Below are 13761 nucleotides of genomic sequence, written 5' to 3' on the forward strand. Positions count from 1 at the left end.
CGCACATGTTGCTCACAATTGTTTCTGGGAATGCTGATCAAATAGTGATAAAATGTTGGCATTTTTGTGTCATCTACACTTACCGGTAGCAGTTTATAAAGAGATAAAATTAACATTGAGCAGAACTGAGTTCAGCTTATTGGTGTGGCCCTCCGCAGCAATCCCAGTTTCTCATGTGACCCCTTGGGAAAATGAATTGTCCACTCCTGGATTAATGCAGTCACATTGGGGTAAGACCTGTTGTTCATGAGTGCAGCTGCTATTTAGCATCAATTTCACACAATCCATTTTAGGTGGAGACTGCACTGATTCATATCTTTGACGATAAACAGACTGGAGTGTGTGTTTAACACAGTGACAAAACGTATTACAAAAAATGAGATTTGATAATGCATGTGATCTTTCTGGGTCAAAATGCAGCAGCCAACAGGCAAAGTGCTGCTGCTGAATGCAAAACATAACAAATAAATCAATAAAAAGCCACAGCCAAGCTGACATAGCAAAGAACAGCCACATTCGGTGGTGGTGGTGGTGGGGTCCTTCAACTTATTCACATGATCTATACTGACATAACAAAAGCTAAGAAAACTCTTTGTGGGCTGGATGCTAACAGAAATGTGACGGGAGCAGAAGACATGTCTTCCAAATTGCTTGGAATAACACTTTGTACTACAATAGAAAATACATTCCAGGGTTTCCACTCTTGTGAAGAGTGAAACTCTAGATTAAAAGAGATTCTCTTTTGAAGTATTAAACTATTTAATACTTGTTTTCTCCTTATTAATGGATGAGAAGCTGGAATGTCTATGCTTGTATGAGGCATGTGAACAGCTGCTTGCAGTTATTAGACTAAAGGAGTAGAAGTAACTTTTATTCTTAAGTGCTGTGTTGTGACTTTATGTAAAATAAATACTCAGTCTCTGTAAATTTAAAGTGAGATCACATGCAAGCAGGAATGATGAAGGGAAAAGTGATATCATTTGTCTTTGCTGCTCTTCAGTCTGGGTTGGTTTCACCTCCTCCTCCTCCTCCTGCTCAGTGCCTCCTGTAGAGTCAAAGGGTTTGCATTAACACTTGGCTCCAAAGAGAGGGACTTTCTGAAACGTTTCTTGTTTTTGGAAGTTTGCTCTGTGCCACGACTCAGAACAGTCTGAGCAGAAAGGGTCTGCACAAACAAAGCAAAAACACCCAGAAACATGAGTGCAGTGTGATGCAGTGTTCCCCCTCATGTTATCAAGCAGGCTTCTACTGGTCTTCACTCCTTAAGTTTCTCTGTCCCACTCCCATGGCACTTATTTTCCTGTGATTGCTGAGATAAAACTTCATGAGCTCATATCACCCTCAAGTTGGGTCTTATTTATTTAAGGATTCACATTACTGCCTCCCCGTCTGCTTTATGTTTTCTGTATGGAAACAAGATCTGGTTCACCTCTGAGTTGCGCAATCAGAATTGAATTCACAGGAGACGGTCCACACAGTGAAAACGAGCACCCAGCTTTTGTTCAAAGTGGCCACACCCCTGGTCATGCAATACATTTTCCTTGAAAAATTTTAAACAGGTTTTATGTAAAATTACATAAAAATTCCCCACCATTAACGTCAGACTCGAGTGGTCGTTTGAGGAACTGCAGTTTTTGTTTTTTTTTGCCACTTCACATTAACTGAACTGTTTGTTTGTTTCACCACAGTGACTTGTTTACATGCCAAACACTTACAAAGCTACAGAAATTAAATTTAATATTATCTGGTAACTGATATAATTTTAGTTTGTTGGTTTAAAAGCAACAACAGCTGCTACACCCTTACTGACAGAGGGTCACTGTAGCAGATGGATCTCCATAGCTGATTTGACAGATTTTTTTTACACTGGATGCCCTTCCTGTATCCCTAGTAAGCCCTATAGGCAGCGATTACTCTGCCATAACCAGTCATTTTGCTCTGGAAGCAGGCCTGAAACATTACAGAAACTGTTCAGTTCAGAAAAGAGAAACAATGCTTGTCCCTGGTAGGCGTCCAAGGGGGAAAGAGTTGAAAATTATTTTAGCACTTGGGGGCAGCAGATGCTGTAAACCTGACAAAGACATATTGTGCATGTGTCACATGGGCAATACATGGGCCCTACGCATCGCTCATGGGGCCATGCCTGGTCTGTGATAATTCACAGACGGGAAAAAGAGGCAGTTGAGATGGTTCAGGCATCTGCTTAAGCTGCCTCTTGGACGCCTTCTAGGTGAGGTGTTTCAGGCATGTCCTACTGGGAAAAAGCTCTGGGGCAGACCCAGGACATCCTGGAGAAATTATGTCTGTTGTCTGGCATGGGAATGCCTCGGCATTCCCCCAGATGAGCTGGAGAAGGTAGCCAAGAAGAAGGAGGTCTGGGTGTCTATGCTTAGACTGCTGTCCCTGTGACCCAAGCCCAGCAGAAGATGGATGGATGGATGGATGGATGTTTTCCTTCCCTGAGAAGCACCTTCTATGACAAGCATGTGCCACATGATGAGGGAACTTCTGCTGCCCCTGTGAAGCCTGCTGTGATGGACGTCAGTAAACTCCTGCTAGGTTATGTGATACGTACAGGAGTAAGTTAGTGATTTATTGTACAGGTGTTGGGCTTTTGGAACTCCAGTCATAAAACAATACTAGGAGCATACTTAATGACAGGGAGGGTCAAGGCGCCCATGTGTACACATGGAAACACACGTTAGCCTTCCTTCTCATGCAGATGTTCATACAGTACATGCTCACATATATATTAGACAATCTGACATAAGCTCTCTCTGGGTCTCCCCTTAAACTTTATATTTCAGGGCCAGGTGTTATGTTAGTATGAAGGGGTGCATCTACAGTGTCTGTGGATGTGTATTTAATGGAAGTTGATGCTTTAAATGTTCAGCTTAAAGCACAGTTTCCATATGACATATTCACAGCTAAGAGGACTGTAATGGCCTGACCTAGAGAATGCTGCATCAATAGCAGTTAAAGCTGAAAAGTGCCTTATTATGCTCCAATTCAGTATTTTTATTCTAGGACTGCATATGAGTACCTTTATCATTTAATGGCCCTTCTCAGACCTTCTTCTAGCTTGTGTTTACCCCACCCAAATGCCTGTTTTCTTCTGACTTGCTGACCCTTGGCAGGTTCCTGTGAAAAGGAAACTGGTGATACCATATAAGTTAATCTGTGGCGAGCTGATGTTAACTTGGCTCTAAATCTTGGATTTAGAGCAATATGAACCCTAAGTGTTTGTCTCACAGTAGCTTTTGATTACTTTAATGTTTTTTTTTTAATATACTTTGACCACATTAAATATGAACATCCAACACTGTAGCTGTAGATAACTTTCCTTTTTTTCTTTGCCGGTTGAATTGCAGACACACTTGTGATCTGATATAATGTTTATCACCTGAGCATGAGATGAGATCCTTAATTAGAAATTTGGTTGGTCTTAATGGAGATAAATACTCTTGTTCATCTTTTAACACTGACCAGATGCAGGCCATCCTTCATTAGAAATATATGCAGTATATTCTTGTGCAGAGCCATTTATCACACATTCTGCTTTGCTGTGTACTACCACCTTCAAATATATCCACAAATGGAAGCAAAGTAGGGCCTGTGAATATTGGTGGAATTCTCCACTAATAATACAGGCCCACAAATCGCTCTTGAGTGCACTCACTTTATTTTCACAGATAATTTAAAGCACTCTTAGTTGTGTAACATTTTTTCTCAATTTGTGTATTGGGCCATATTGCAAAAATATTGTGCAACTAGGCAAAGACTGCACATTTTAGCCCCAACTAAGCTTGAATTGGAAAGTCTTTGGATTGAAAGTAAAGGGGACTTTAGAAGGAATAAGATTTCAGACTGATATTAACACTTTCCCCACCAGACTGTTGTTCTGAAATTACTAGATAGATAGATAGATAGATAGATAGATAGATAGATAGATAGATAGATAGATAGATAGATAGATAGATAGATAGATAGATAGATAGATAGATAGATAGATAGACAGACAGATAGACAGATAGACAGAACGATTGCTCAAGACCACTTTAAAAAATTACAAGAAAGTCTGGCTCCTTGGAAACAAAATATAAAGAAAGGAGGAGTGACAAATGTTCTGTACAACATTTGCACAGAACTATATAATGAGCAAACTCTTCAACTGGGTTTCACTTGTGTTCCATTTTTTTCCTCACCAAAAGTCTGGAAAACATAACTTTGTGACTGTGGATATGAAGGCCTTGATCTAAAGACATGTCAATGAATCATTTCACTCGTTCAAAGAAGTGTGAGAGTCGAGGCAAGAATGGTTGCAGTTAATGCACTTTTATCATGAGTGTTTCATTAGTTCCAACCACAACTTCATATAATCACCTACGAAAATATACAGTACCAAGAAGTTGGAACCAGTAACTGTGCTTTCCAAATAGTTTAGCTTGGCAGAAATAACATGTCACATAGAGTGGTTCAGCAAAAGTGACAAAATCCTCTAAAGTTCACAATTAACATGTTTTATACTGTGTTCTAAATCAAAATGAACACTGAACCAGTGTGAAGTCCATCTAAATTTTGGAGGTAATTACTGACTATTAGCAGATAAGCTAATGTTATCCCATTGACTCCATACAGCCCTTCAGAAATTCCATCCTCTAAATCATGCTGCTGACCTTACATACTCTCTAACCTTCATAATTTCCAAATTGAGATATTTGGGTGAATTCCAAATTTCTTGCTGACCAGTTGTTCCGTGTCTTGTCTAGAGTATTTAATCATCAGAAACCTTTTTGTCCCACTTAACCTTTTAATTATAGAGGTTTTCAGGAAGTCTTCATATTTATTCCACACTTCAGCTTTTGTAGAGCCTTCCTGCTTCACCACACTTCCAGTCCTCGACGTAGAACATACACAGACCCAGGCTGCCCACTGAGAGCAGATAGACTCGGGTGCTATCAATATTATCTGGCTTACTGTTACCACAACAAACCAACTAAAAACAAACAAGCAAAACAGATTGCTGTCCCAGCACTGATATTTCACTTGCAGTATCTTCTTTATTTTGTGCTCCCAGTAACAACCTATCATTTTTTCTTCCTCTCACAGTCTTTCCCTCACTAGTTTGGAAGGGAAGCCTGAGAGAGATAATGTGGTTTCCCTGCTTTGAAGGCTGTTTTTTTTTCTGCCATCAAAGGCATGGTGGGCTGCTCTGGGGTGGGGTTGGGGTGGATTGCTGACTCCATTACAATTTGGCTGTGAGTGAACCTCCAGAAAGGCTGGGCCAGTCAGTCCATGACAACAGTGTGCTGATGACTGAGTAACACAACAGTTTTTCTCCCGGGAGATAGCAGTGGAAATGTTGAAGCGAGTCTAAACATACTGGAATAAGTTAACGGCAATATGGAACATGGATGCCGTCACTGCTTTCCTTTGTCTCCACACATCACTGTGCTTTTTCTGGATATTAATTTTTCATGGGCTATGTTATGATTGTAAAGGAATCATGATTAACATATTAAATGGGAAGAAAAGCTAACTGTACTAATCATATTACAAAATGAAGGTTATTATTATGTATTCCATCTAAGCAAACCTGAATTGGATAAGTAGAAGAAAATGGAAGGTCGGAAGGATGGATGAATTAAAAGATGTTCTTCAGGTGTTTATATGTAACCAGGTCATACAGCTCACAAACAGTGTTAGCAAGTGAGAGGTCTACCGATTTATGGTCTAATGAAGATTTTTATAGGGCTGCATATCAGGGTCATTGTCGTTTAAAAGAATTTTTATAAAGCCTGAGAAGGTGGGTAAATCCCTGAGAAAAACACACAGCTTAAAGTTGGAAATTTACAAAAAAAAATTCCTGCTCCGTAATTATCTGAGAAGTCATACATTTGTGAGAAAAATCCACAAAAACAAGGTGCAACCTCCAGGACTGAAAAATGAAGTCAACATGGAACTTCCAAAAACTGTAAGGGACCTCCAAGGCCCACTTGAGGCTGGCTCCAAAAACAAGACACTATTACTGCGGCAAAAACTGCCCATGTCGCTTCACTCATGCGACCCAGACATGTATGATTAATTTATCTTACTCTTCTTAATATCTGCATTATACCATTGTACATAGTCAGATGACAAAAACTTGGTTGTTCATAAACACTTAACATGGTGATATATAAATGTAACAATGATATAAACATGTAATGTATATAACATCTATCTATCTATCTATCTATCTATCTATCTATCTATCTATCTATCTATCTATCTATCTATCTATCTATCTATCTATCTATCTATCTATCTATCTATCTATCTATCTATCTATCTATCTATCTATGTGTATGTGTGTATATTAAAAATAGTTTCACAAAAAATTTAGCAGTAGCTGGCATAGGATTCATGGAGTCCTGATGATCATCAAAAACATAGAGTGTGTAGCTTTACTGGATTGTTAAGCTACACATCTGTAATGAGGATTTCTAATTCTCCATATTTAGTGGTGAGTTGAACAAAATTCTGATGCTGATACAAGTTTTGGTGGCTGTTAAGTTCTGTAAGTTAAATGTGAGCCGTGAAATAAACGCAAATGGAAAAAGTAACATCGCATTTGCAGGGGGATGATGAAAGGAACATAATATGCATGAATATCAAAAGATTTGAGATTTATAATAAATCTTTTTTTTTAAATGTATTTATAATCACTGTATGTGTGACAATGTTTCGTTCAGATAGGCCCACCCATTAAGGAGGAAATAGGGTAGATACAGACACATATACATACATACTCTAAGAGTAAGATTGATCATTTAGAGAGCATCAAACTTAAAGTAAAGGTTGCATGAACTCCATGCCTCTCCTCTGCATGGAGTCTCCAAACTGGATCTCTAAACTTTGTTTGTGGTGTCAGTGCCCTTTGGAGCATGTTTTATTAGAAATATATGACAAATAATATGGCCTCCTGTGTGGTAGAACCCATCAAAGAAGTTTGTGCTTCAGTTTTGGTGAGTTTTTTGTTTGTATGTTATGTAGCTCTATTAAGATATATCGATGCGCAATTCAATTCAATTTAGTTTGCATTATACAGCACCAAATCACAACAACAGTCACCCCAAGGTGCTTTATACTGTGAGGTAAAAATCCTACAATAATAGAGAATAGACAGTGGGAAGGAAAAACTCCCTTTTAACAGGAAGAAGCCTCCGGCAGAACCAGGCTCATCAGGGGCAGTCATCTGCTGTGACCGGTTGGGGATGAAGGGAGGGAGAAGTGCAATGATGACATAAAGTCTATGGATGAGCTTAACCAGGCTTGCTAGCATTAGCTGATAACCAAAAAACAACAACAACATGGCGATGGACAAATTCTGAAACCCAGGCTTCAAAACAGGGCTTCAAAAGGCAACAGGCGAGGTTACTGTGGCTACCTCCATCTTTTATATTCATTCTGTGTAAAAAAAAAAACACACAAATAATTTACAACTTTATTTTGGAAATGTAGGAGTTGTTTCTTGGAATATAAAGTGGTCTTAATACAGCATCACACATACATTTTACAGGTGGTGTGTCCCATTTCAATGAAGGATTACACTCTGAAAGGGTTCACATGAAGTATTTGAAACAAGGCTGACCTTTTGATGTACTCCCAGAGTCGCTGTGGTGCATTAATCAGCGTATGCAGTCAGACAGCTCTGCTTTATGAAGTAAACCAGCAGAGTGGCTTGAGTAATGCACTGCAGGGTGCTGTGGTTTTATGAGTCTTCTGTTAGTTCATTGACAAAACACCTAATCCACTCTGAGCTTTGAAGTGCAGGGTCTCTGGTCATCTTGTCTGTGCTGTCTTCCAGGAATCTGCACCTTAAAACTGGGCGCAAATACCACACACACACACACACACACACACACACAAAATTTTAATAACTACAGCTGCACTTTAATAACATGAAGGGACAACATAAGACTCAATAAAATTTTTTAGTCCTTCATACTGTGGGTCTAAGGGCTCTGTGCCATCTTGGTCCTGGCTTATGTTCAAAGCATAGCAATAAGGTGTCCTATTTTTTAATAACCAATATCTTGTTTGTGTGCTATCTTAAATTAAATATAGGGTTTCAATACTTTACAGATGATTGCATCTTGATTTTATTCACATTTTCCACTACTTCCTACCTTTTTATGCACATGTATAGAGCACTATAAGAAAATAAAAGCATAATTCTATGTCTGTGTCAAATTTTACTATTGATTAGACAGATTGCTTATAAAAACATATTGATGATGAACTTTAAATTGTAAGAAGTTCAGCTGTCAGTGGTACATACTATTTCAGTCAGTGTTATTATTGCCAGTATGTCAGTATGATGTTAAACATGTAAACTTAAACATGGAGGGTTTACTTGCTCTTTACATGTTGACTATATTTGATCCAAATATATAACTGATTAGATTATCCAGACAGTAAAGTGGCTTCAATGTAACATCTATCATATCTACATGTTGTCAAAAGTAGTGGATGGGCAATTTAAATTCTATTTAAACATTTGTATTCATTTGGATGCTGTTAAGAAATCCTGATGGCCTTTCTTATTTTACAAAACATAATAGTGAAGTAGATGACTTTTATTAGCGTTCAGTCACACAGGCCTAGAGACCTGTTGGAAACCATCTGACAACCACCAATCATAAGGGAAAAATGTGTATTCACCATTCGCCACTGTATGGCAAGTGTTTGCTGGAGGTTGCTGACAGAAGCTAGGAAATCAGTTGCTAAAGACCCATTTATGCAGGCCTAGAGACCAGTTGGTGACCACCTGGCAACCTCCCATTGCTAGGGAAAAGTGAGTATTCCGTGACCAGTTGAAGAATGGTTGCTGGAGGTTGCTGGCACTCACTAACTTGAAATTGGTTGCAAAGAGGTATACAGTACTGCACCAAAAACTGCCTTGTGATTGATTTGATTGCTATTAAGTTGTTGCAAGTGCCATCAGTTTGCATTGAAGACACAGATTTGACTTCACAAACTGGTGATGCTGTGAAAAGTACGACACAAACCAGAGACACGGGCTGTTAAAAGTTGCTCCTTTTGAATTATGTCAGTTGTTGTTATGGTAAAACTTTTTATTCTGAAGGCCAAAATTCTCAGTTTCCAGATTGCGTTGCACTTTTTTTAAGTTTCACTACAGCTTAGAGAGTAAATGATGAGTGTTTGCATACAAGGTAACATTTTTCATGCAGTTGTAGTTGTAGTAGCGATCAGCTAGAGACCAAAGTAACCACAAGGAGGTTTTTGGTGCAGCTCCCTGTTTGCCACTGATTTTACTGAGAGACAGCCAGCAACCACTCACCAACCAGTTGGGGAATACACATTTTTCTCTAGTGACTGAGGGTCGTCAACCTGTGTGTAAGTCTTTGTGACTGAGGTCTTATCTAGAGATATTAGAAATGAGACACAAGTTGGAGCTCTGATAGTGTTGTGGAGTGAAATACACATCTTGCCTTTATTGAGAAAAGCCTGTCCATCCTTGAGAAGAAAACAGTCTGTCAACCTGCCTGTCTAATGCACTTACCACCAGGTGCTTCCAATCAGTTCCCCTCTGACTGAAATATCCTTAAATGGTGCTCTGCAGAGCTTAAAGACTGCCATTGAACTATTGCTTTTCTTCCAGAATAGCAAAGTAAAATTGATTTTTCGCATCAGCAGTATTCAGAATTTATAGGTCCTGGCTTATTTGTTTAATTGGCAAATCAAACTTTATCTGAGAGACTACTCAGATAAATAGTTCTCTCAGTGCCTGCCTCTTACTCTGAGCTGAAAGAGGAAAAAAATAATGAAACACTACTCAACTGCTGACTTTATAAGGCTGGCATTAGAAATTTGGTTTACTTCTTTCACAAACAAATGAAAACAAATCCTTTCTAAGACAAAACCATTACGTTTATATGATGGAGATTTATAGTTTCTTGCTCCTTAAAAGCCCATCTGTCGAACAGGTTTCAAAGTTGCAGGTTACAGCTAATAAACAGTTTAATCACTTGTAATAACTGTAATGGCTTGAAATAAAAAGTAGATTGGAGAATGAGTCAGTGATTCAAAGACTGACTACACAAAACATTCTCATTAAATGAACATAAAATCTTTGCAGTTTTTCACTGATTGAAAAGCCTCAGCATAGAGATTTGTTGAGTGCGTGTAGCACACTGAACACAAAAGCAGCCAACCTTCAATCGGCATGATTCCTCTGAAATGTGTAACAAACTCCAACTGGCTATGAAGCATGATTTTTTTTTTTCTCATCTGATTGGTTGCTGAGGTTTAACCACTCAGCAGTGATATGTATATAAAACCCTACTGAATTAGAAAGCCAGTGCATCAGCTGCCAAAGGTGCAACACTTCTGAAACACGACAGGGTGTTTTGCATTACCTTTATGTCAGATCTGAGCAAGGCCCCTGAAGCACTACCACTGGGCCTGGCACATCAGAACTACAATGTAAGAACCAATAAACTCCAACAGTTTATAATTTTACATAAAATATGTTAAAAATGTGTTGTTAGCCAAGACAGCCCGAAGAAAGCCACATTTCAAACTGAAGATGATGGACTCCCACCGCAAACTAATAACAAATGGATCACAGCTGCTGCTTTTGCTTATTCTTTACCTCAATGTGGCAATAATAATTACAGTGGATTATGTGATTGTGATTCTGACTTCACACACAGCAGTAAACCTCTTAGGTTTACACCAGAGATTACAGATGTGGCCCAAAGGACGACATCATCAGCAAAGAGAACAGATGTTTCCAAAAGCAGAAAATTAGCCTCATGCGAGAAGTTTGCAGGAAAATATATACTGCCATGAATGTTACCATTCAGACTCACAATTTGGCAGTGGTAGTGCTTTATTGAAGAGATAAAGGTTAGTCAGATTTAATCATTAATGACACATGCTTCTAAAATTACTCTAAAAGGTTCACTCTGCATTTGTCGGGATGTTTTATTTCAAAATTACTTTCACCCCACTGTGATCCTCCAGTAAGATGATGAGGTACAGCTTCCAGGTACAAGAACAGAATACTGCGCAGAGACAAGGATGAAGACCCTGAGATAGCTGTTGGAGTGAGGCACAGTCATTAAAAAAAAAAAAGTAGATCCTCCACAAACACATCTGAAAATGAGGAATTCTTAACAATATTCCTTTATTGATCTCATTGATCCTCCTCAGGAAGAACATCCTGCTTTATCCCTTCCTATAGAGGGCATCAGTCGAGTCCAGTTTATTGCTGATATGCATCCCAAGGTACTTGTAGGTGTCTACTCTCTCCACCTCCTCTCCCTGAATGCAAACAGGGTCCTGGGGTCTTCTGTTTCTCTGGTAGCCTGCCAGCAGGTCTTTAGTTTTGCTGATGTTGAACCTCAGATGGTTATTGTTGCACTATTTAATGAAACTCTCAATCAGCTATCTGTACTCCTCCTCGACGTCACCGGAGAACGATTCCAACATTGGCAGTAACCATCAGAAAACTTATGGAGGTGGCAGGAGCCAGAGTTGATGTGAAAGTCCGAGGTGTAGACGGTGAAGAAGAGTGGTGCTAGTATGGTTCCTTGGGGTACACCTATGTTGCTGATCGCTGATCCAGAGACACAGCCGTCCACCCTGACGTACTACGAACAGCCTGTGAGGTGGTCAGTGATCCAGGAGGTGGTGTCAGGATGCAGGTTTATCTCCAGCGGCTTCTCACCCAGTAGGCAGGGCTGGATGGTGTTGAAAGCACTAGAGAAGTCAAAGAACATGACTCTCACAGTCCTTCCCTGCTTCTACAGTTGAGAGAGCACCTTGTGTGTCAGGAAGATGATGGCATCATCTACCCCAGTGCGTGGAAGATATGCAAAAGTGGGGCCAGAAAGGGTAACAGGAGGGTCTTAAGGTGTCGCAGAAGCAGTCTCTCAAAGGTCTTCAAATAGCATAAGGGAAATGATCTTCCCAAAACAAAAATGAAAAAGTCAGAGGTTAAACAGCAGCCAGGTGGTGCTAATCAAATGCACTGGATTACCTGGTCATTAGCAAGTGTGAGCACCTCTATAAAAGCAGTTTTGGCAGTTTGCTCATCTGGAGCATTCAGGTGTGTGTAACAAAAAACCAAGGAGAAAAGACACAAGTAATGAGCTCAGAGAAGCTATTGTTGCTGCCCATCAATCTGAGAAGGGCTATAAGGCCATTTCCAAACAATTTAATGTCCTGCAGTGAGAGGTTTTCCACAACTGGAAAATGTTCAAGACATCTGCCAAAGTGGAAATATCTGGCCATAATGCACAGCATCCCATTTGGAGAAAATCAAACACAGCATATCAGCACAAATACTTCATACCAACTGTCAAGCATGCTGGTGGAGGGGTGATAATTTGGGCTTGTTTTGCATCCACAGGACCTGGGCACCCCACAGTCACTGAATTAACCACAAACTCGTCTGCATACCAAATTATTCTAGAGTCAAAAGTGAGACCATCTGTCTGACAGCTAAAGGTTGGACAAAACTGGCAATTGCACACTGTTTCACACTACTTACAGGAAACATGTTATGTGACCCATGAACTACAGTGAAACACTGCACACTACTGTATATCATTAACTGTACCCCTTTTGCCAGCCTTTGTTCTCAAAACCTATTTGTTCAATCAAAGTTAATTTTATTTCACCTGCATGAAAATCTTTACATCATTTGACCCACTGTTTTTGATTTTAAGTGGACCAGCGATGTGCATGTAGAGTCACGTAGAGCTCAAGTGCCTCTCTCAACAGGAGGAAAAAGGCACTTTGTTTAATTTAAGGAAAATAGCATAAGGGAAGTGATCTTTCCAAAATAAAACAGGAAACTAGCTGGAAAAAGAGCATACCCCAAAACAACCAGGGAGTCAGGGAAGTGTATGAATGTTGTGAAAATGATCAACAGATAAATCTAATTACGCATAAATCTGCTGGAAAGGGACACAGTTTTTGGTACAGAAAGATTTATGCCATGCATGAGCAAGCTTTGATTTGTATTCAGGCAAAAGAGGGACTGTAGTGGAAAACTACAAACTCTAAGCTATCAGCCAACGACACTTTAACTTTTTATTAGCTTTATTAAATGTATCTGCATTCCTAAACACTGAGTGGGGGATGGAAGAGGAAGTCTTAAACAGGATATCCATTATCAGGGATGTGGATATCCTGGCTATCCTGGGTAAGAGAGTCATTCAGTTAAAACTGAGGGACTTTTATAAGCACAGACAAATAGGGGGGTGGTGGGGTGTTATTCTTTGTTCTCCTGAACTCTCTCTCTCTTTGACTTTCTTTAACATTTTTTAGACACTGAAAACTGAGTTAGAGTACGATTGGGAACTACACCCTAATCCTGAGGAGGATGTCCATTGAGGGTTCTACTATTATGATCACACCTTCCATCATGTTTATCATATTTATCATCGTCTTTTGTTAGGCCTCCCATTTCCTGTTCCTGTAATTTCTGAGCTCAGTAACCTCCACAACATCTGTGACATCAATAATGAAATAATTCTTCTATCTTCTTTGTCTACCTCATCTCAAATATCAAACATCAAAAGTTAGATCATGTTAACATAATTTCAAAATGAGAGCTCAAGCAGCGTTTAATCTTCTTTTGTGAGCTAATACATGGGTAAATCTGCAATGTAGAAGATTTGAAGTAAGGAGTACTTTGTTTTTTCTCTCATATAATCCCCACATGAAGCTCTGTCAACACCT

The sequence above is a fragment of the Archocentrus centrarchus genome, chromosome 14 (genome assembly GCF_007364275.1).
Source record: "Archocentrus centrarchus isolate MPI-CPG fArcCen1 chromosome 14, fArcCen1, whole genome shotgun sequence".
In the NCBI taxonomy this organism is placed as follows: Eukaryota; Metazoa; Chordata; class Actinopteri; order Cichliformes; family Cichlidae; genus Archocentrus; species Archocentrus centrarchus.